General features: G+C 40.7%; 1 protein-coding gene across 7 annotated transcripts in view; it reads right to left on the bottom strand.

The window, feature by feature from the left end:
• Window positions 1-21,054, bottom strand: part of LOC125272290 (vang-like protein 1) — a 153,324-nt gene that overhangs the window by 102,199 nt on the left and 30,071 nt on the right. Inside the window, exon 10 of one of the 7 annotated variants that reach the window (XR_007185805.1) lies at window positions 18,833-19,420. The exons of the other annotated variants lie outside the window; for them this stretch is intronic. The gene's annotated coding sequence lies outside the window, so the exon portion shown is untranslated. Of the gene's footprint in view, window positions 1-18,832; window positions 19,421-21,054 lie in introns of those variants that run through there. 7 annotated transcript variants of the gene reach the window in all.

The raw sequence follows: 21,054 nt of genomic DNA, 5'->3' as shown, positions 1-21,054 counted from the left end.
ATGTTGAAATAATGAAGATTTCTGTGCCACCCCAGACTGGCTGCTGGCCCCTGCCTGGCCACCCCTATGAAAAAATCCTGGCTCCGCCACTGACTACATCTAGTACTTTGTATGGCCTCCATGAATTTTAATGACAGTACCAAGTCTTCTACAGGGTATCTGCAGATATGAACAAGTAAAATTTAAGACTTTTTAAGACCTTTTTAATACCACCTTACATGAAATTTAAGACCAAACCTGCAATGGAAACACACACACACACACACACACACACACACACACACACACACACTATATATATCAGGATTGTGATCAGCTAGAGATAAAAAAAAGCAGGAAAGTCTGACCCTGCACCCAAGCCACGCCCCGGCACCTTTTATTAAAATAATATATATTTATCACATTAAAAGATATGTCATATATTGTAATAATGCATATTATTGTTCTGTAAAATTAAAAAGCAGCATTTAATAATCATGATAATAATTAATATAATATAATGTATTAATATAATTGTTATTATTAAAGTACCTGCGAAAAGTTTGGAAACAATTATTGATTTTAAAATCAAAAAGTCCCTTCTGCTCACCAGGGCCGCATTTATTTGATCAAAAATACAGTACAAACAGCAACATTGTGAAATATTCTTACAAATATATATAAAAAAAAAAAATCTATATTTTATAAAAAATTTTTTAAATAAAATGTAATTTATTCCTGTGATCATTTTCAGTATCATTACTCCAGTCTTCAGTGTCACATGCTCAAGAAACATTTCTAATTATTACCAATGTTGAAAACAGTTGTGCTGCTTCATATTTTTGTGCAAATGGTGATATTTGTTAGTTTTCTTTGAAAAATAGAAAGTTCAATGAACAGCATTTATTTGAAATTATTACATGTATTTATCAAATATATTATTTATTAAAGCATTTATTAAACAGAAATATTATAATATTTTTAATGTCTTCACTCCACTCACTTTAATCACTTTAAAAGTATGACGAATTAAAGTATTAATTTTTTTATGTTTTTAAATCCTACCACAAATGTTTAAATTGGATTTCCACAAAAATTAAGCAGCAAAAACTGCATTTTAACACTGATAATATAAATAGTGAATGTTTCTTGAGCAGCAAATCAACAATTCTGAAGAATCATGTGACACTGAAACTTCTCTTTGTAAACAACAGTAGCCTATTATAAACAATTCTAATGACGAATGTTGCATTCCCAAATTTAAACGTCACAAAGTAGCACTTACAGTGAATCGAAAATGAAAACACAGCACTGTTACAGCAAACATGCAGCGCGTCAGACTTTTATTAATTACATCACAGCCGTTGCAAATTATATAGCCTATTAAATTCTCATCACCATTCATAAAAAAAGTTACCGAACAAGTAACGTTTCAGCGCTGATTCTACTCGCATTTGGCGCGTTGACCCATTTGAACACTTTTAGGGACCGTTCATATGTCGCGTCTAAAAACGCATGGAAGACGCGTCGGCGCCGCTTTCTCCTTTCCAAAGCGCTCGGGCGCTGCCGTAGCGTCTGCCGTTACTAAGCAACCATGAGCTGCGCTGTCCATGACGAGCTTGTTTCAGCAAATGATATAGATTTCCAGCACCGAAAATCACTTGCAGTAGCTTTGCCACAGCAGATTTATTTAAAAATGTGTATCAGTGTACAGCTCTGATCAGATATTCCTACATCTTTGCTGACCTTTGTCCTGCAGATGGCGCCGCGCGGCACTGGACCATTCCGTCGTTGACGTATTAGAAAACATAAAACAACATACATAAAACATATAAAACATCTTACTGATCTGCATGATTCACATGCGTCATGATTTTAGACCTAAAAACCGGAATTCCGGATATATTCCGTCGCATTACCGCAAAAGATCCATTCAGATGCTCGGCGTGTGCGTACCGCTTTGATGCCCATTGTACCCAGTTTAAAACATTTTCTACAAACGGCGCAGTTTGCCTCGTAGACATTTACCGGCACCGGCCTTAACCACCAGAATTCATCTTTCTCGACCCATAAATCATTACATTTGCGCTTACCTAATAAGGCTACCTGTTAACTCAATTCTCTGATGACGCAACGCAATAACTACCGCGAGAAAAAAAATCTTCTGTCCAATGATCAGCCAGTCATTGGGTCTGTCAGACTATAGAAAGTAATGCAACGAAAAATATTTAAGACCCCAAGGTACGCTGGTCAGTTATAAAATTGCATCTAAAAAATACACGAAACCGGACGGAGACATTTCACTCGCTCGGTCCCATACGGAATTTAATACCTCCCTTGCGAAAAGTCAAGACATTCCATACAATTTAAGACTTTTTTTAGGCCTTAAAAACCGAAATTTGTATTTTAAGGATCCGCGGGGACCCTGCTTCTAGGCATGGAATGAACAAGTTGGCGACATCTTTTTCCATTCTTCAAGAATGACCTCTTCAGAATTCCCCATAGGTGTTCGATTGGGTTCAGATCAGGAGCCACTGGATCACTTTCACCCTGTTCTAGCTGGAAGAAAACAAAACTAGAAGTATTTCGCATTTCGTGGAGAGAGAAAATGATTGAGTACAGAAAGGCCTTAAAAACTGCCAGATCTGCCTATTTTTCAAAACTCTTAGAAGAAAATAAACACAACCCTAGGTATTTATTTGATACAGTGGCTAAATTAACAAGAAATAAAGCTTCAACTTCTGATGTTCCCAAAGAGCACAGCAGTAATGACTTTATGAACTTCTTTACTTGCAAGATTGATAATATTAGAGAGAAAATTATAACCATGCAACCGTCTACTACAGTATCGTGTCAGACAGTGCATTGTAGTGTCCCTGAGGAAAAATTCATTTCATTTACTGCTTTAGGAGAGGAAGAATTGTCTAAACTTGTTAAATCATCAAAATCAACAACATGTATGTTAGACCCTATACCAACTAAGCTATTGAAAGATGCTTCCAGAAGTCATAGATCCCCTTCTTAATATTGTTAATTCATCTTTGTCATTAGGATACGTACCAAAAACTTTTAAGCTGGCTATTATTAAACCTCTTATTAAAAAAAACACAACTTGATCCTAAAGAATTAGTCAATTACAGGCCGATTTCAAATCTTACTTTTCTGTCAAAAATACTAGAAAAGGCAGTTTCATCGCAACTATGTTCCTTTTTAGAAAGAAATAATATCTGTGAGGATTTCCAGTCAGGATTTAGACCGTACCATAGTACTGAGACTGCTCTCATTAGAGTTACTAATGATTTACTCTTATCATCAGATCGTGGTTGTATCTCTCTATTAGTGTTACTGGATCTTAGTGCTGCATTTGACACTATCGATCACAAAATTCTCTTAAATAGACTTGAAAATTATGTTGGCATTAGTGGAATTGCATTGGCATGGTTCAAATCATACTTATCTGACCGTTATCAGTTTGTAGTAGTAAACGATGAGATATCATATCGATCACAAGTTAAATATGGAGTACCGCAAGGCTCAGTACTAGGACCATTGCTTTTCACTCTGTACATGCTACCCTTGGGAGATATCATTAGGAAGCATGGCGTTAGTTTTCATTGTTACGCTGATGATACTCAGCTCTATATTTCTTCACGCCCTGACCAAACTTACCAATTCACAAAATTAACAGAATGCATAGCTGATATAAAAAACTGGATGACCAGTAATTTCCTACTACTAAATTCAGAAAAAACAGAGATTCTAATTTTTGGACCAAAAACTTCTTCACGTAATAACCTAGAATATTGTCCAACACTTGATGGCTGCTCTGTTAAGTCTTCGTCGTCAGTTAGGAACCTGGGTGTGCTCTTTGATACCAATCTTTCATTTGAAGGCCATGTTACTAGCATCTGTAAAACCGCTTTCTTCCATCTTAAAAATATATCTAAACTACGACATATGCTCTCAATGAAGAATGCAGAACAGTTAGTTCATGCGTTCATGACCTCAAGGTTAGACTACTGTATCGCTCTACTGGGTGGTTGTTCCTCCCGCTTGATAAATAAACTACAACTCGTACAAAATGCAGCAGCTAGAGTCCTTACTAGAACTAGGAAGTATGACCATATTAGCCCAGTTCTGTCGTCACTGCATTGGCTTCCTGTTAAACATCGTATAGATTTTAAAATCTTGCTAATTACTTACAAAGCACTAAATGGTTTAGCCCCCAGTACCTAAGCGAGCTCTTAATGCATTATAGTCCTTCACGTTTATTGCGATCTCAGAATTCAGGCCAGCTGATAATACCTAGAATATCAAAATCAACCGCAGGCGGTAGATCCTTCTCCTATTTGGCACCTAAACTGTGGAACAACCTTCGTAGCATTGTTCGGGATGCAGACACACTCTGTCAGTTTAAATCTAGACAAAAAACGCATCTCTTTAACCTGGCATACACATAACACATTATATATTTATATTTTCAAATCCGTTAAAGGATTATTAGGCTGCATAAATTAGTTCAGCCGGAACCGGGAACACTTCCTATAACACCAGATGTACTTGTTACATCAGAAAAAGAATGGCATCTACGCTAATATTAGTCTTTCTGTTTATCCCGAGGTTTACCGTAGCCAACCGGATTCGGGGCCGTTTCCAGATGAGACCGAGGACCGGTGCCTTGACACGACCACAACGCAGCCCTGTATCAGCAGAGATCGAGTCGACTAGATCATCCATTGTGAAGACATCATCGACATGACAGCCAGTGCCACAGTTTCCTCAAAATTATAATCACGATTATTAATCATGTTTATTCTATAAAAAAAATAATGTAACTATGGCAATTTTGCAAGTTCTTTACCAACCTACACTTCACCCAAAAGGCCTGTAGGTGGCACAAAGACTTAAATTTAACCAACTATGATAACTTCGTTAGATGGTAAATCAATACAAAACATGGTTTTGGTGAGCGCTTTGTAATATGTATTCACATTAGATTTTAAAGCAACACAATTCGTTTGCAATAAGACAAACCAGATTCAAATTGCCCGGCAAATTCGTAAAGCAAAGAAAAATCATTTCTAGCTGATCAACATTATGAAAACTGGTAAAACCTTTAGGAACTTCAAAAGATAAAACAGCGAAATTCCTAATATTACTTCCAATATTTCCAAATTATGTTCATTTTCATAGAGCGGGCCAATATCGTGACGATTATTTAAAATCAATCGAGAGAAGCAGATATCGTTATCGTGATAAAATACGATTAATCGTGCAGCCCTAATTTAATTTAATTTGACTTGACATTTGATATTCAACAGTATCCTTGACATTTATTCAACAGTGCTTTTGATCTGCCTGCATTGACACTATTCTTTAAAAGGAAAAATTATATACCAATTATCAATGTAAAGCTGCTTTGACACAATCTGCATTGTAAAAAGCGCTATATAAATGAAGGTGACTTGACTTGACTTCTTCAGAAATCCAACAGTGGCCTTAGACGTGTGTTTGTCATGTTGGAAAAGTGCACGAAGACCAAGGGCATGGAGTGATGGTAGCATCTTCTCTTTCAGTATAGAGCAGTACATCTGTGAATTCATGATGCCATCAATCAAGTGCAGCTCTCTGACACCATCAGCAATCATGCAGCCCCACATAAGGACATTGCTACGACCATGTTTCACTGTAGGCACCATGCATTTCTCTAACCATTTTTCTAACATTCCTAACCTTTGCAACGGCATACAGTTTTGAAGCCATCAGTTCCAAAAACATTTATCTTGGTCTCAATACTCTAGAGTATAGGGTCCCAGTAGTCTTCATCTTTGTCAGCATGGGCCCTGGCAAACTCTAGGCACGCTTTTTTTGTGCCTGGGCTTTAGGAGAGGCTTCTTTCGTGGACGGCACCCATGCATGCCATTCCTCTGCAGTGTACGCTGTATTGTGTCACGGGAAATAGTCACCCCAGTTTGGCTTTCTACTTCTTTAGACAACTACAGTGAACTTGCATGCCGATTTTCTTCAACCCTTCTCATCAGAAGAGCTTCTGTCGAGGTGTTAACTTCCGTGGACGACCTGGACTTCTCTGTGAGATGGTTGCAAGTACCATCTTTTTTAAATTTGTGTACCACTTTTGCTACAGTATTCTGACTGATAAGTAAAGCTTTGCTGATCTTCTTGTAGCCTTCACCTTTCTGGTGTAAAGAAATTATTTTCTTTCTCAGGTCTTGTGACATTTCTCTTCCATGTGGTGCCATTGCTGACAGCATGAAATGGGAAGGGGTTTTAACACCCTTTTATAGTCAACTGTCTGCTGGACACCCGTCTAATGAATAATGAGACTCACCTGTGATTGAAATCTTGTTAAATTTGTAGTCTAAAATTTAGCTTTGCTCCAGAGACTTTCAGTGGGGTGTACTAATTTTTGCATCACTTTAAATTTGAGTAAAACAGAAAGTTAAGTTATATTAATAACCTTACTTTCATGTTATAAGTTAAACAGATGTTATATAAAACTTAGTCTTGTCAACATTTTGGAAATTGTTTTTGTGTTCATTGAGATATTGTTTAAAATGTAACTTTTCAAAGGGGGTGTACTCGTTTACACTGAGCACTATATATATATATATATATATATATATATATATATATATATATATATATATATATATATATATATATATATATATATATATATATATATATATATATATATATATATAGAGTGCTCAGCGTAAACGAGTACACCCCCTTTGAAAAGTAACATTTTAAACAATATCATGTATATACACACACACACACACACACACACACACACACACAGGGTTGGGAAGGTTACTTTTAGAATAAAAGTAACCTGTAACGTATTTCGTTACATTACTCAAGTTTAGTAACTTAATCTAAATACTTTGGAATACTTTGAAATACTTAACACAAGGGACCATATTAACTTGATGTTCTGTTTTAATTTTACAACCTGTAAATAAAAATGACCTCTAGCCACCAGGATTTGGTTTTCCACTACACTAAATTGTATTTTTAACATCAGTTACAAAATATATATCTGCAGTTTATTAGACATAACCTATGTGTTGGTAAAGAACTTCAATATCTTGATAAACAAATTAAGAAAATATTTGTTTGTTTTAACATCACATATATAAATTACTAGTGATATATCATTCCTAAATTATATTTTTATATTTGTAAAGATGTGCATCAGAAGGATAACAAAATATTAAATAACAACAATAAAATATTGTTAATAATATAGATTGTTTTATAGGTGTAGAGTCGAATTAACACAGTGGTTTAAATTGTTTTATTAACAAAGATTGTTTGTAACATTTAGAATGTTTATAAAGAAAATGAAATGAAATCATCTACCCAATAATCTTGAGAGAAGGCCTATATTCAAAGCTGACTCGGTTTCTCAACAGTTTTTTGCATCACACTTTTTACACATCACCACATTTTACAGGTTTGGAAAAAAAAATATGATCATTTTGTGTGAACTATCCCTAGTATAAATATGTTTATACTAATATTTAACCTTAGTGCACTGATACCTGCATTAATATTAACCATATAAACAACAAACAGCGAGGAAAAAAAAAAACTATTCAATTTTTTAAAAATAATCCTTTTTTTTTTTTTTTTTTTTAATTATTATTAGTGATGCACCTATTTTGATTTTTCATGGCCAACAGAAGCAAACTGGCAGATTCTGATACTGTTTGCAGATTTTTTTTAAAGTAAATTTATTTGTTGTTTGTTTGTTCAAAAAATATGTGTAGCTCTTTGATATTAGAAGCAAACACTGCATTTTTATCACAATCCCAACAAAGATGTTATGAACATGAGCATGATCAGTTGTTTTTAATTTAAATTATTGTATAATTTCAAGATTAACAGCAAAAACAGCCTGGTCTGACTTTAGCTTTGTGAAATTATGCTACATAAGACACCTGCACAAAACACAATCAGCAGACAGATTGAATGAAATGCAAATTCACTCTCTGACAGTAGGTGGCGCTTATGGAACAGCAGTGATATAGTGTTTCCATGGTTACCACTATATACACAGCAGCGCTGCGCTGGAGATAAGAGGAAAAGCCATCAAAACTTGTCTGAAGACCGTTCCCTTCAGAGATACATTCATATCAACTCAAATTTAATATTTATATTATTCTCCCTATATTTCGCAAACAGTGAGCTTGTGCATGGTGCAGTATTTCCTCTGCTGGCGCGTCTGTTCTCCTCTTTGTGTCTGTGTTCTGCGTGTGCCTGTGTTAACGTCCTGTTGACATGCTTAGTAAATATTTCCTGAAATTTTAGGAAAATATTACAAAGCAGTTTGTTTGCAAGCCCGGAATAAAGATAGACCAAAATAAAACTAAAAAACCTTTGGATTTATGACCAGTGGACTACTACATATTTTTGATCATGAACTCGAGTACGCGCCATATACCTAAACATTTGGAATGAATTATTAAGATTTAAAGTTTATCTGTAAACTACACCAAGAAATTGGCTTTATAAAACATTATTTAACGCATGATTAAGTGGATGTTAATTCTATGAGGATTTTGTGTTATTTTTCAAAGACCTAATAAATTCTTATTCTAAATATTAGGCTAATGATAACCATACAAAGCTCAATGTACGAGTAAATAGGAAAATAAGGAGTAAATAAGGAAAATAACATTTTTAAAGTCCAAGAACAGCTTAGGCCTACCTCAAGATGCTTTTTCAGATTAGATGTTGAATCCTTTGAAGCCGACAGAAGTTGTGTTGCAGGTAGACAAAGCTTGCATTGCACTGTGATGTTACTGTAAGTCCTTTTTCTTGTTTATAAGTAAAACTGTCTTTGAATTTCCACTAGAGAAATGCGTTATGCCCTGTTTTCCCGTCCATTTTTTGCGTGCGATCTCATGTCTGCACTCTGCAGGTTGCTAATATCTGAACAGGCTGCGCGCGTTTTTTTTATTTATTTATTATTTTTTTTATTTTTTTTAACAGAGTCGGAGAATCATCAACAATTGGCTCGTTGGTTAAAAATCCTCAAACAGCTTAAGTTAATAGCATATTAAATGAAATAAATGACATTAAAATTCAAAGTTATCACTTTGTTAATCTAAAATACTTTCTGAATGTAACTGTAATTTGATTACCATTTAAAATGTAACTAACGAAATACAGTTACCCAAATTTTGTATTTTAAATACGTAACTTTGTTACTTGCAGGCTATTTCGTTACTCCCCAGCCCTGCACACACACACACACATATATATACACAGTGGTGTAGTCTACGTGAAACGTACTCGGTTACTAACGTAACCTCGGTTCCCTGAGATACGGAACGAGTATGGGGAAAAGTCTCCCTTTTCCCCCGTTACTGAAGCCTTTTTCAATAACGCAGTATAACTGCACAGTCATTGGTTCACTCATAGACAAGTTGTTGAACCAATGACGGCGCGGCATAGCTGCGCGACCTATGGCGACAAAGCTGCAAACTTTTCCCGCTGAGGTTTATCCCGGCGGGGTAAAGGGCTATATAAGCAGGCGTTTCGCCATAGGATTTCAGGCCATATCGACTGAAGCGACGACACTGAAGCCGCAGCCTCAGCCTCATGGCACGGCAAGTAACGCAGTACTCGTTCCGTATCTCAGGGAACCGAGGTTACGTTAGTAACGCGTATGGGGAACGAATTCAACCGCGCCGTGCCACGGCAGGGAACGACACAACTTGTTTTGGACACCGAGAGGGGACCATGAGAACAAGTAAGAAGGCCGAAGCCGCCATTAACCCTTGTTACACTACAAGAGGAGATAACTCCTGAACTGGCGTGAGGCGGAGCTCGAGAGAGGCCGCCTGGACACACCGAGAGAACCCGAGCTTGTAAGGTCGGAACGTCCAAATGATAGAACCTGACAAAAGTGGACGGCGAAGACCAGCCGGCCGCCTCACAGAAGTCTTTAATGGAAACTCCATTGGACCAGGCCCAGGAGGAAGCCATTCCTCTAGTGGAATGGGCCCTGACTCCTATGGGGCATTCAACACCCAAGGAGGAGTAACAGAGATTAATAGCGTTGACTATCCAACGCGAGAGACGTTGCTTTGAGACCAAAGACCCCTTGGTGCGGCCACCAAAACAAACAAAGAGCTGATCTGACTGCCTGAAGGGCTGTGATCGCTCCACATAGGTCCTCAATGCCCTGACAGGGCAGAGCAACTCCAGCTCTTGTTCGTGCGCAGAAGAAGGAAGAGCAGAGAGCGAGATGACCTGTGCTCTAAACGGAGTAGAGAGCACCTTGGGAACGTAGCCATGCCTGGGTTTCAGTACGACCTTAGAGTCATTAGGCCCAAATTCGAGGCATGCAGGGCTTACAGAGAGGGCCTGCAAATCGCCAACACGCTTGACCGATGCTAGTGCGAGTAGCAGAGCGGTTTTTAGCGTCAGAGGCCTGAGGTCAGCTGAACGCAGCGGCTCAAAGGGGTTTCCCTTAAGAGCCCAGAGGACCAGTGAAAGGTCCCAAGTGGGAACAGTGAGGGGGACGAGGTGGATTTAATCGCATAGAACCCCTTAAGAAACGCACCACAAGGCTGTTTCGACCCACTGACTGACCAGCGATAGGAGCATGAAAACGATGGCTGCTACGTATACTTTGAGCGTTGAAGGGGCGCACCCCAAATCAAAACGCTCTTGGACAGTATCGGAGATACGTCACACTCCACAGGGTCTATGTTGCGTGAAGAGCACCAATCAATAAAGACCGACCATTTCTGGGCGTAGAGGCGTCTCATGGACGGGGCTCTCGCCTGAGAGATGGTATTTAGTACGTCCCCGGGGAGGTCTGCCAGCTCCCATCGAGGGACCAGAGGTGTAGAGCCCAGAGCTCTGGCTGTGGGTGCCAGATCGTTCTGTTCGCCTGAGAGAGGAGGTCCCGTCTCAGGGGGATGGGCCACGGGGCTTTCGTGGAAAGCCTGAACAGCTCTGAGGACCAAACCTGGCTCCTCCAGAGCGGGGCCACTAGAAGGACTCTGTGTCTGTCTTCCCTGACTCGCCTGATGACCTGCGGGATCAGCGCGATCGGGGGAAATGCGTAAAGGAGCGTGCTGGGCCAGGTGTAGGCCAGTGCATCGACCTCCTTCGAGAAATAGGTTGGGCAATGAGAGTTGTCTTCTGAAGAGAAGAGGTCCACCTCTGCCTCCCCGAAGAACTCCCAAATTCTGAGAACCGTCTGGGGATAGAGCATCCACTCGTCTGAGGGGACGTTGCTCCGAGATAGCATGTCTGCACCCAGATTGGTCTTGCCAGGTATGTGAGTCGCACTGAGCGACTGAAGCCTTGGCAGTGCCCGTTCCAGAAGACGTTTCGCCAGAGCGCATAAGCGGCTGGACGAAAGACCGCCCTGGTGATTTATGTACGACAACACTGTCATGCTGTCCGATTGGATTAGGACGTGGCGTCCCGTCAAATGAGCCTGAAACGACTGAAGGGCTTTCATCACTGCTAGCATTTCGAGGCAGTTGATATGGAGATGGCTCTCTTCATGGGACCACGAGCTGAAGGCCGGTCTGCCCTCGCAAAGAGTGCCCCAACCCGAGTTGGATGCGTCCATCGAGAGCACCATCCTTCGTGATACCGCCTGTAGGGGTACTCCAAGACTGAACCAAGCAGGGTTCATCCAAGGTTTCAGGGCTGACAGACAGGCCCGATTGACCTTGAGACACAAGCGGCCATGCCGCCAGGCGTGTGGAGGGACACGGAACTTCAGCCAGTACTGTAGAGGCCGCATCCGAAGAAGGCCGAGCTGCAGAACTGGGGAGGCGGAAGCCATCAGCCCTAACAGCCTCTGGAAAAGCTTCAGAGGAAGATAGGCTTTGTTCTTGACAGAAGCCGCGAGCTGCTGAATTGAGAGCAATTGCCAGAGTCGAAAACTGCCCCCAGAAACGATATACGTTGGCTGGGGAGCAGCAAGCTCTTGGCTAGGTTGATCCTGAGACCCAGGCATTGTAGATGGCTGAGGAGCACGGATCTGTGGTGTTCCAGCTCGACTCGCGAATGGGCCAATATGAGCCAACCTTCGAGATGATTCAGAACCCGGATTCCCATCTGTCTCAGAGGGGAAAGCGCCGCGTTCATGCACTTGGTAAAGAGTGCGGGGAGCCAGAGATAGCCCGAAGGGCAGGACCGTATATTGGTATGCCACCCCCTCGAACGCGAATCTCAAGAATCGTCTGTGATGGGGGGCTATCTGGATGTGAAAATATGCATCTTTCAGATCCAGTGAGCAGAACCAGTCCTCGTGACAAATCTGTGCGAGAATCTGCTTCAGTGTCAGCATTTTGAACTTCCGTCTCATGAGGGATCGATTCAAAAGCCTGAGATCTAGGATGGGTCTGAGACCGCCATCCTTCTTGGGGACCAGAAAGTAATGGCTGTAAAAGCCTGACTTGCTCTCTGAAGGGGGAACTATTTCTATAGCCCCTTTCTTCAGTAAAGCCATGACCTCGGTCCGGAGGACGTGAGCGTCGTCCGAGTTCACTAAGGTTTGAAGCACCCCGCCGTAGAGAGGGGGCCTTCGTGCAAACTGGAGCGAGTAGCCCTGCGTTATGATCCCTAGGATCCAACTTGACACGCCGGGGATGGCCTGCCAGGCCTCGGCCCGAGTGACAAGGGGTTGAATAATGTCGGATGACAGGCCGCCGGGTAGGGGGCCATACACCGAGGGGGATGGAAGAGGAAATTTGCTCTCTTTTTGAGGAAATAAAATAGTGTTCGCGTTTTGTGTGGGTGCAACATGTGTGGGCCCAGCTGCAACACAGAGCATTTCTCCCACGCCCGGAATTAAACGAGGCGGAGGGGAGACTGCACGAGGGAGCTTTTGGGGTGGACCGGTCGCAACGAGACATTCCCCAACCCTCTTCCTTCCTGCTAGATCAGGACGTCTTCGGAGTCACCGGGTCCAGCACAATCTTGGGCCGGGGTCCCTGGCGTCTCGGGAAGGAAGGGCGCTTTGCAGGGCGCGAGCGCTGGCGATGCTCCTTAGGTGGCGCTGCTTGAGAGGTGGATGGAGCTGGCTTGTTCTGCTGAGCCGGCGCAGGCCTGGGGCGGCTTGAAGCAGAAGCAGAGCTGGAGCGCTTGGGCAGAAAGTGTCTCATGGCCTGAGACGACTTCTGCGCCGCAGTGAAGCGCTTGGTGAAGCCTTCCATCGCTGGCCCAAAAAGACCGGAAGGAGAGACCGGGGCGTCCAGAAAGGCCGTCTTATCCAGATCCTTTATCTCAGTCAAGTTGAGCCAAAGATGGCACTCGAGCACAACCAGGCTGGCCATGGACCGACCGATGGTCTGGGCTGTGGCCTTCGTGGCCCGCAGGGCTAGATCAGTGGCGCTGCGCAGATCCTTGGAACACCTGGAAGATCGCCATGGTGTGGAGCGCCGAAGCAGCTTGGCCTGCAGAGGTGTAGGCTCTTCCAGCCAGGGTGGAGGTGGTCCTGCAGGGCTTAGAAGGTAGAGCTCTCTTAGTTTTCCATCCCACAGCCACGGGAGGACAGAGGTGAGCTGCCACTGCTTCATCCAGGGGCGGCAGATGCTCATAGCCCTTCTCTTCTGAGCCGTCCACAGCAGTGAGGACTGAACGGTGAGTCGTGTGGAGGCAGGCAGAGTACGGGGCGCGCCACGACTTCGTAAGCTCCTCGTGCACCTTGGGAAAAAAACAGAGCAGAGCGCTGGCGAGGGGCCTGGTGGCGGCCGGGCAGGAACCACTTGTCCAGGCGGCTACACGATGGATCCTCCGGCGGGGCCCACTCGAGGTCTAGCTCTTCCACTGCCTTGGATAGGATGCGGAAGAGCTCGGCATCCATACCCTGGCCATGTTCAATGGGCTCCAGAGGAGGTGGGGGGGCGGGGTCGTCCGACTCGCCAACCCATCCTTCCGTTTCAGAAGCCGCGAGGGACATGGAGTCGGAGAGCGGCTCTTCGTCAGATCCACCAAACGAGACGAGGTCGCTTGCATCTGCAGAGGGACGCTGGTCAGGTCGGGAGAACATGACGGGAGAATGTTCTCTGGTGGGAGAAGGCGAGGCACGCGGGGGCTGGGCCGACGTGAGCTCGCACAACTCCGGGCGCTGGGTCGCTCTACCCCGCTGACTCTTCCTAGCCGGCTCGTGGGAGGAAGGAGACGGGAGGGCGCGCGAGCGGCGAGATCGCCTTCAGTGAAGAAGGCGACCCGCGAGCGCAGAGAACCGAGGCTCATGCACTCGCAGTGCGGGCATGAGGCTCCAGCGAGCACACTCTCGGCGTGGGACTTGCTCAGGCACGCGACGCACTCGCTGTGTCCGTCGTTGTCATGCAGAGGGGCTCTGCACGTGCCACAAGAGTGGCGTGGCATTTGCAACAATGCCGCCGCCGTTATAACGCCGCTTGAGGGGCTCTTTTAGAGCGGCGAGGGCAGCGGGAAGCTCTTTTAGAGCGGTAGAACTGCTGGAAATCGCTCTTCTAGAGTGGCAATAAACCGGGGGGAAAAGCTCTCTGAAGGCACGCCGGATGGTGGCAGGAGACACGCCGAGAAGGCATCCGGAAGCGGGAGGCGGGCATCTCGAGGAAGGCGCTCTGGGCGGAAACGCCTGCTTATATAGCCCTTTAAAGTTCGCGTGCTTTGTCGCCATAGGCCGCGCAGCTATGCCGCGCCGTCATTGGTCACTTGTCTATGAGTGAACCAATGACGGTGCAGTTACACTGCGTTATTGAAAAAGGCTTCAGTAACGGGGAAAAAGGGAGACTTTTCCCCATACGCAGTACGAGTGAAGTATCGAAAGGGAATGCAGCTATACGCCGTATACCCACTAGGAAAGGTCAAGGTTTTCCATATACCCACTTCAAAAAGCACGAGGATACGTAACCATCCAATAAATCACGATAAGATTTGTGGTTTGTTGCTTTTGACATGAAAAAGTCTCATATTTCAAATTCCGCCCATTTTGCTACGAAATAAAAAACATAAATACCGTTTTCGTACTCTTTAATGTGTCGTGACCGCTGTAGCGCCTCATCAGTTCAAGAGAAGCGGCAGCATGAAACGCACGCGAACTGACCCTTTCCTCCGCTTTAATACCAATTACAGCACGAAATAAACATGAATGAACTTCTTAACAAAATCCGTATCATGTCTCGTGTATTCGCGTAATCAGTGTTTCAACCGCGGAAAGACGTTAATAAAACAGCTTGTTGTAAGCAATGTCACGTAACGTCACATTTAGGCTAACCTACCTCGGAACAAACATATTCAGTGACCATAAAATCATTAGTCAGCTAGAAAAATGAACTCTCGAGAGGAGCATTTAGCTAAATATATGCAGCATACTACATATTAATTATAATTTTTAATGTTCTTCAATAGCCTATATAATGAATGTTTGAATAAATCCATCAAGTTAACAGCCACCATTTAAATGTTTATATTTCAAAAAAACAAACTGGAGTAGAAATACATTTTAAAGTTAGTAGGCCTATTATAACTTCATTATTACAAAAATTTCCTTAAGTTTAGTTTGTTTGTGTACAAATCAGTTCATTTTAACCTTCAATATTAATGTAGTACCAAGTGATTCCCATTTATATACAGCATTGAGATTTTTTTTCTTGAGAAAATTTGCCATGTACTGTACCTGATATACAGTATATCCAAAATAACTGATTTCGAATTTCAAGTTAGTGAATTAAAATGCATAACTATGACGACAGATTGGGAGGAAATGGTGCAAAACAGAAAACAAAGTCCAAACGGGCTGATATTGTGACATACTGATAAGCCTTTCCATTATTGTTACACTATTGTTACATTATTGTTTTAACCCACCAGTTGGGTTAAATGTTTGCCCAACCTGCTGGGTAGTTTTATTTAATTCAGCTATTGTTTAAAAAATGACTATATGGCTGGCTTAAAATGAACCCAAAATAGGCTGGAAATTAAAAATCAGACAATTACTAGAGGCAACAATAATAATCAAAAAGTGATCATTTATTAATAAACCATTTAATAAATGTTTATTGTTTAATTATATTTAATATGAATAAATGAAAACATATTTTGGGTTCATTTTAAGCTAGCAATACAGCAATTTTTACACAATAGTTGGGTTAAATAAAACTGCCCAGCATGGTTGGCAAACATTTAACCCAACCACTGGGTTAAAACAACCCAATTGCTGGGTTTGTCAATTTTCAACCCAACTTGGGTTGTTTTTAACCCAGCATTTTGTAATAATAGTTGCACTCTTAAATGTGCATTGAAACTTGCCAGCTGATAAAACTTATGCTCCAGGGACCATATTCATATAACATAAGGCTATCTTAACTGGGTTAGGTGGTGATTGACACTAAACAGTAGAAAATCAGTCCAGTCTCTTCAGCTGCAAATGTCATTGGCAGTCTTGTGTTGCCCAGATTTAAGTCTTTCAGAATGCTCTCAATTACACGTAGCCTAGATCAGTTGCATACTATATGTATTATGTACAAGTGTGGCGGTGCTTATGGGGTGTCGCTCTGGGATGGGTCAGTATATATATATATATATATATATATATATATATATATATATATATATATATATATATATATATATGATGTTTTTTCTGTAATTAATCATGATTAAAATCATTGGAATTTTAAAAAAATTTTTAGGGCTGTCAATGCTTCTCTTGAATTGGACTTGAAGCGCCTCTGCACAGACCGATTGGTTTATGACATCAAAGTACCATGAGAGTGATTAGAGAGCAGACGGCTCCATATGTTTTTGAATCGCTCTCGTGGTACTTTGATGTCATATGCCGATCGCTCTGTGCAGCGCTGCAAGGTTCCCCCATGGGTTCACCTGATTTGTTTAAAACACGGATTCAGAAGTGACAGAATTTTCATCCTATAAGTATGATATCTTGAGTAATCTAATGATCTCATCAAGTATATTTGTAAGACATTGCTGCAATTAATAAAATATTACTGGTTGGTTTTATTATGGTGTAATAATTGACATGTTTCTGGGTACAAAAATTGGTACAACTGTGTTTACCTTGCTATGATACATCTGGAAAAATGGATATTGTTATGACTCCTCATAGTTGTTTATGTCTTATAATGTCAAATGTTGTTTAAAGGAAAGGTACACAAATTGAGTCTTTTTAAGTCCTTAAGTCCTTTAAGTCCTTTTTTTTTTTTTAAAGATCCAGCAGACTACTGGAGATTTGGAGGACGATTGCTCTTTATGTGTCTGTCACTTCTGGTGCAGAACCATGGACCTTTTGATGTATGTTTTGATTTTACTTATTACACTTATATAGCTATAGAATTCTGAATTAAAAGACAATGTAATGTTTGACCACATGTATTATCAGAGCTACATAGCCCACAGGGATCAGTCAAATATTGAGGAAAACAATATAAAACTGATTTGGAAAACACTAGCTAAAATACAAAGTTAACAGTAAACAGCAAAAAATTTTTCTTTCTCCGTTTCAAAAGTAAAATCATGATTTAATCATGATAGTAACCATAACTTATAAGATAAAAATGCAATTTTTATTTTTTTCAAATTCCTCCTGGGGGCTCTGAAGAACTGTTTGTGAAGAATTTGTTTACATAAAGTTACATCTGAATAATGAAACTGTTTTAGAATCAATAGTGGTGTTATGTGTGAAACAGTGACAATCTTGTAGATATATCATTTTATATTTCTTTAATTTGAAGTTGAGAATATTTAATTAAACTTTTTATTAAATTTAGATTAAACTATTCTACTGTTAACTGGTACGGCAATGTATTTCATTTAAAATTTGTACTGCATTTCTTCAAAAACTGAATTATTAAAGCTGCAGTCCGGCATTTTTCCTCTTTGTTGCCATCTCTTTTTGAAACCTGCAATTGCAGTCATATGCGGAATTGTTATCGTTACGTGCATTGTGCCTCGGCACGGCTCAGCGCGGATGAATCTAAAGTTTGCTATCAGTCACCGTACCGGTGTGGATACTGTACTTCAGAATCACAGATTCTATGTCTTGAAAGTATGACCAATATAAGAATTTTCACCGGAAAATGTCATCTGAACAAGTAAGTAACATTTCTGCCACTTTTGTTCTGACTAACTGAGCATTAGGCCTACAATAAATCATGCTGCCAATGATGATTAAATCTAACGATCGCTTAGCCTGGATTATTATTACTGCGCTACAAATTATTATTACTGTTATACTTTGTTCTCATATTGTTAATGTTAACAACATCAGCATTGTGTGACTATGTATTTAGTGTATATTGAAATCTACAGGTAACTCTAATTTCTGTAACCACTCTGCCGTCTGAAGTCTTTTGCTTTTGACTACGGGTGAATCTCCAGTTGTCACTGATGATTATCAGTGTCAGACTGACGTTTAATTTTTTCAGCTGCTGTGAGAACAGGCTATAAATGATCTGCTACAAGCAGCATCCTCACATGATAAAACCGACCAGCCTGGACTCCTTTTTTCTGTTTACAGACGTGACGTAATGACGCAAAGATGAACTGCTGCATGCTCGAATTTCCCACGGAAACCCACCAGGTCGCTCTTATTATAAAACATTATTATGATAATGCTTTGGCTCAAACCAGTATTATTTCTAGACTGCCAACACCGATTATCACTTGTGTAAATAGTTACGTTTAGTTTGTTGCTATGTAAAGGACAAAACAAAAGCATTAATAATCATATGATTATTATATAGAATTCATCTATTTAAAAAGAATTCATTACAAACAGATTTCCAGGCATTTCTTTTTTTTTTCTTCTTTCTTTTTTTTTTCCACAGCTGATGTATTTTGCTTGCTTTAAAATAAATGTCTCTTGTTTAGTTAAGTTTTTATATTGGTGTCTCTTTTGCTGCCAGTTTTCCTTGGATTTGCTTCTCAGTTCCATGCAATTTTAAGATTTTCTTGGTTCATTCCATGTTTTAAAGGCAACCTCTCTCATGCTAATTCAGATGTGCACAGTTGGTTTTAAATTAATCTGGTTTATTTTAATTCAAGACTCCATAGTCCAGGTTTTAGTAATCTGTACTTAATCTGTGTTTCACAAAACCATTTTTTAAACCACGATTAACTATTCTAGATTAAGGCCTATCCTGGATTAATTTAAACCCTGTCCGGGAAACCGCCCCTGTATGTACAAAGAAGACTTGTTTGATCATAATAATCTAGAACAAATCTGTAAAATAACAGTGTTTCTCTGTAGAACTTTTAGTAGTGTCACTTTATTGATCACTTTATAATCTGGGGAAAAAATCCAAAAAATAACAGTTTTACACTGTAAAACAATAATAAAAAAAATGGTCAAATGACGTTTGACAGTGTACGGTGCTTTGCAGTTCGGATACTTGATCCTCTGTGTTGCTGATACGTTGTTCCACTGTAGAGAAAAAAGAAAATTCCTTGACGTCTTGTTTAACCTTCTGTATGGCCGAGAGGATTCCTGTAAATTTGACTGAAAAGTCTTCTCTCATGCTTGCGATTGCACTCATAGGATCCTATTTTAATGGTCTAAGTGCATGGTCTAAAGCGCATGGAGCAGGTGCACTTAGGGCGTGTCCGAATGCACTTTTGCTAGTTTAACAATAGGAAAAATGGTTGGTGCATGGTCTTAAATGGTTGTCTTAATGAGTAATGGGTGCGTTTTGGGCATAACGGCAGTTGCGCTCATGCCATGCCAGATTCGCTATTTACATGGCAGAATTTGCAAGCAGAAAAACTGAATGCTTCTCTAGTGAAGAAACGGATCTGCTCATGCATAAGGTTAAAGTGTGCGAGCAGATTATTTACAGAACAAGCCGGACTCCACCAAAGCATTTTTATCTTTATGCACACAATAATAATCTTTTACATTGTAATCCTTTTATTTTTAATACTTGGCATGTTTGTGCACTGCTGCGCATCCCTGTGTGTAATAAGCAGAGTGTACACGCATTGTGCACCTGCCTATAGGCGCATATTACTAACGCACTCTTTAAAGGTGCCCTAGAACGTTTTTTCACAAGTTGTAATATAAGTGTCCCCTGAATGTGTCTGTGAAGTTTCAGCTCAAAATACCCCATAGATTTTTTTTAATTAATTTTTTTAACTGCCTATTTTGGGGCATCATTAAAGGTGCCCTCGAATCAAAAATTGAATTTTCCTTAGCATAGTTGAATAACAAGAGTTCAGTACATGGAAAAGACATGCACTGAGTTTCAAACCCCATTGTTTCCTCCTTCTTATATAAACCTCATTTGTTTAAAATACATCCGGAGAACAGGCGAATCTCAACATAACACCGACTGTTACGTAACAGTCGGGGACTCCGCCCCCAATATTTGCATATGCTCATGATCCAGGCCAGGCGGAACCGCCCAGCGGAATCATCGGAAGTTCTGCAAGCAGAGTGAAGAAACAAGCCAAGCGAGGATAACAGCGAAAATGGCAGATCATGGAAATAAATGTTATGTTCCATGCTGTGAAGGGGATGTGAAAACTTTTCATAGTCTTCCTCCAGAAAAAAACTGTCAAAAGGCATGGCTGATGTTTATCTATAACCGGATACCGGAACAATTTAACTCAAAGTTGTTAGTTTGCTCTGCCCATTTCACCACGGACAGCTTTTCTAACCTGGGACAATATCAAGCAGGCTTCGCTCAGCGTTTGACACTGAAGAAAGGGTAATTCCAACTATATTCCCGCAAGCAGTAAGTAGTGCTTTTATCCACATCTTGGCTGTAGAAACTATTTCTGATTAAATGTAAAGTTTCTTAGTGAGCTAACAACATTAACGACCATGTACCCAGTGTTGTCTAGATCTAATGCAAGATGCTAGTACAGTAACAAATAGCAAAGTTTACGTAACTACTATTAACGGTGAGGTTAAAATTTATTACTGTCTTTGTTATATAAATCTATAACATAACCGTAGATACATATGCCAATTCTCTTTTGTCGGATATAATTATAATTTGACCTATATTTAACCAACAACACATTACACCGAAGCTAACTATGTTAGTTTATTTGCTT

The sequence above is a fragment of the Megalobrama amblycephala genome, linkage group LG7 (genome assembly GCF_018812025.1).
Source record: "Megalobrama amblycephala isolate DHTTF-2021 linkage group LG7, ASM1881202v1, whole genome shotgun sequence".
Lineage (NCBI taxonomy): Eukaryota > Metazoa > Chordata > Actinopteri > Cypriniformes > Xenocyprididae > Megalobrama > Megalobrama amblycephala.
This window is presented reverse-complemented; position numbering and strand designations above follow the sequence as displayed.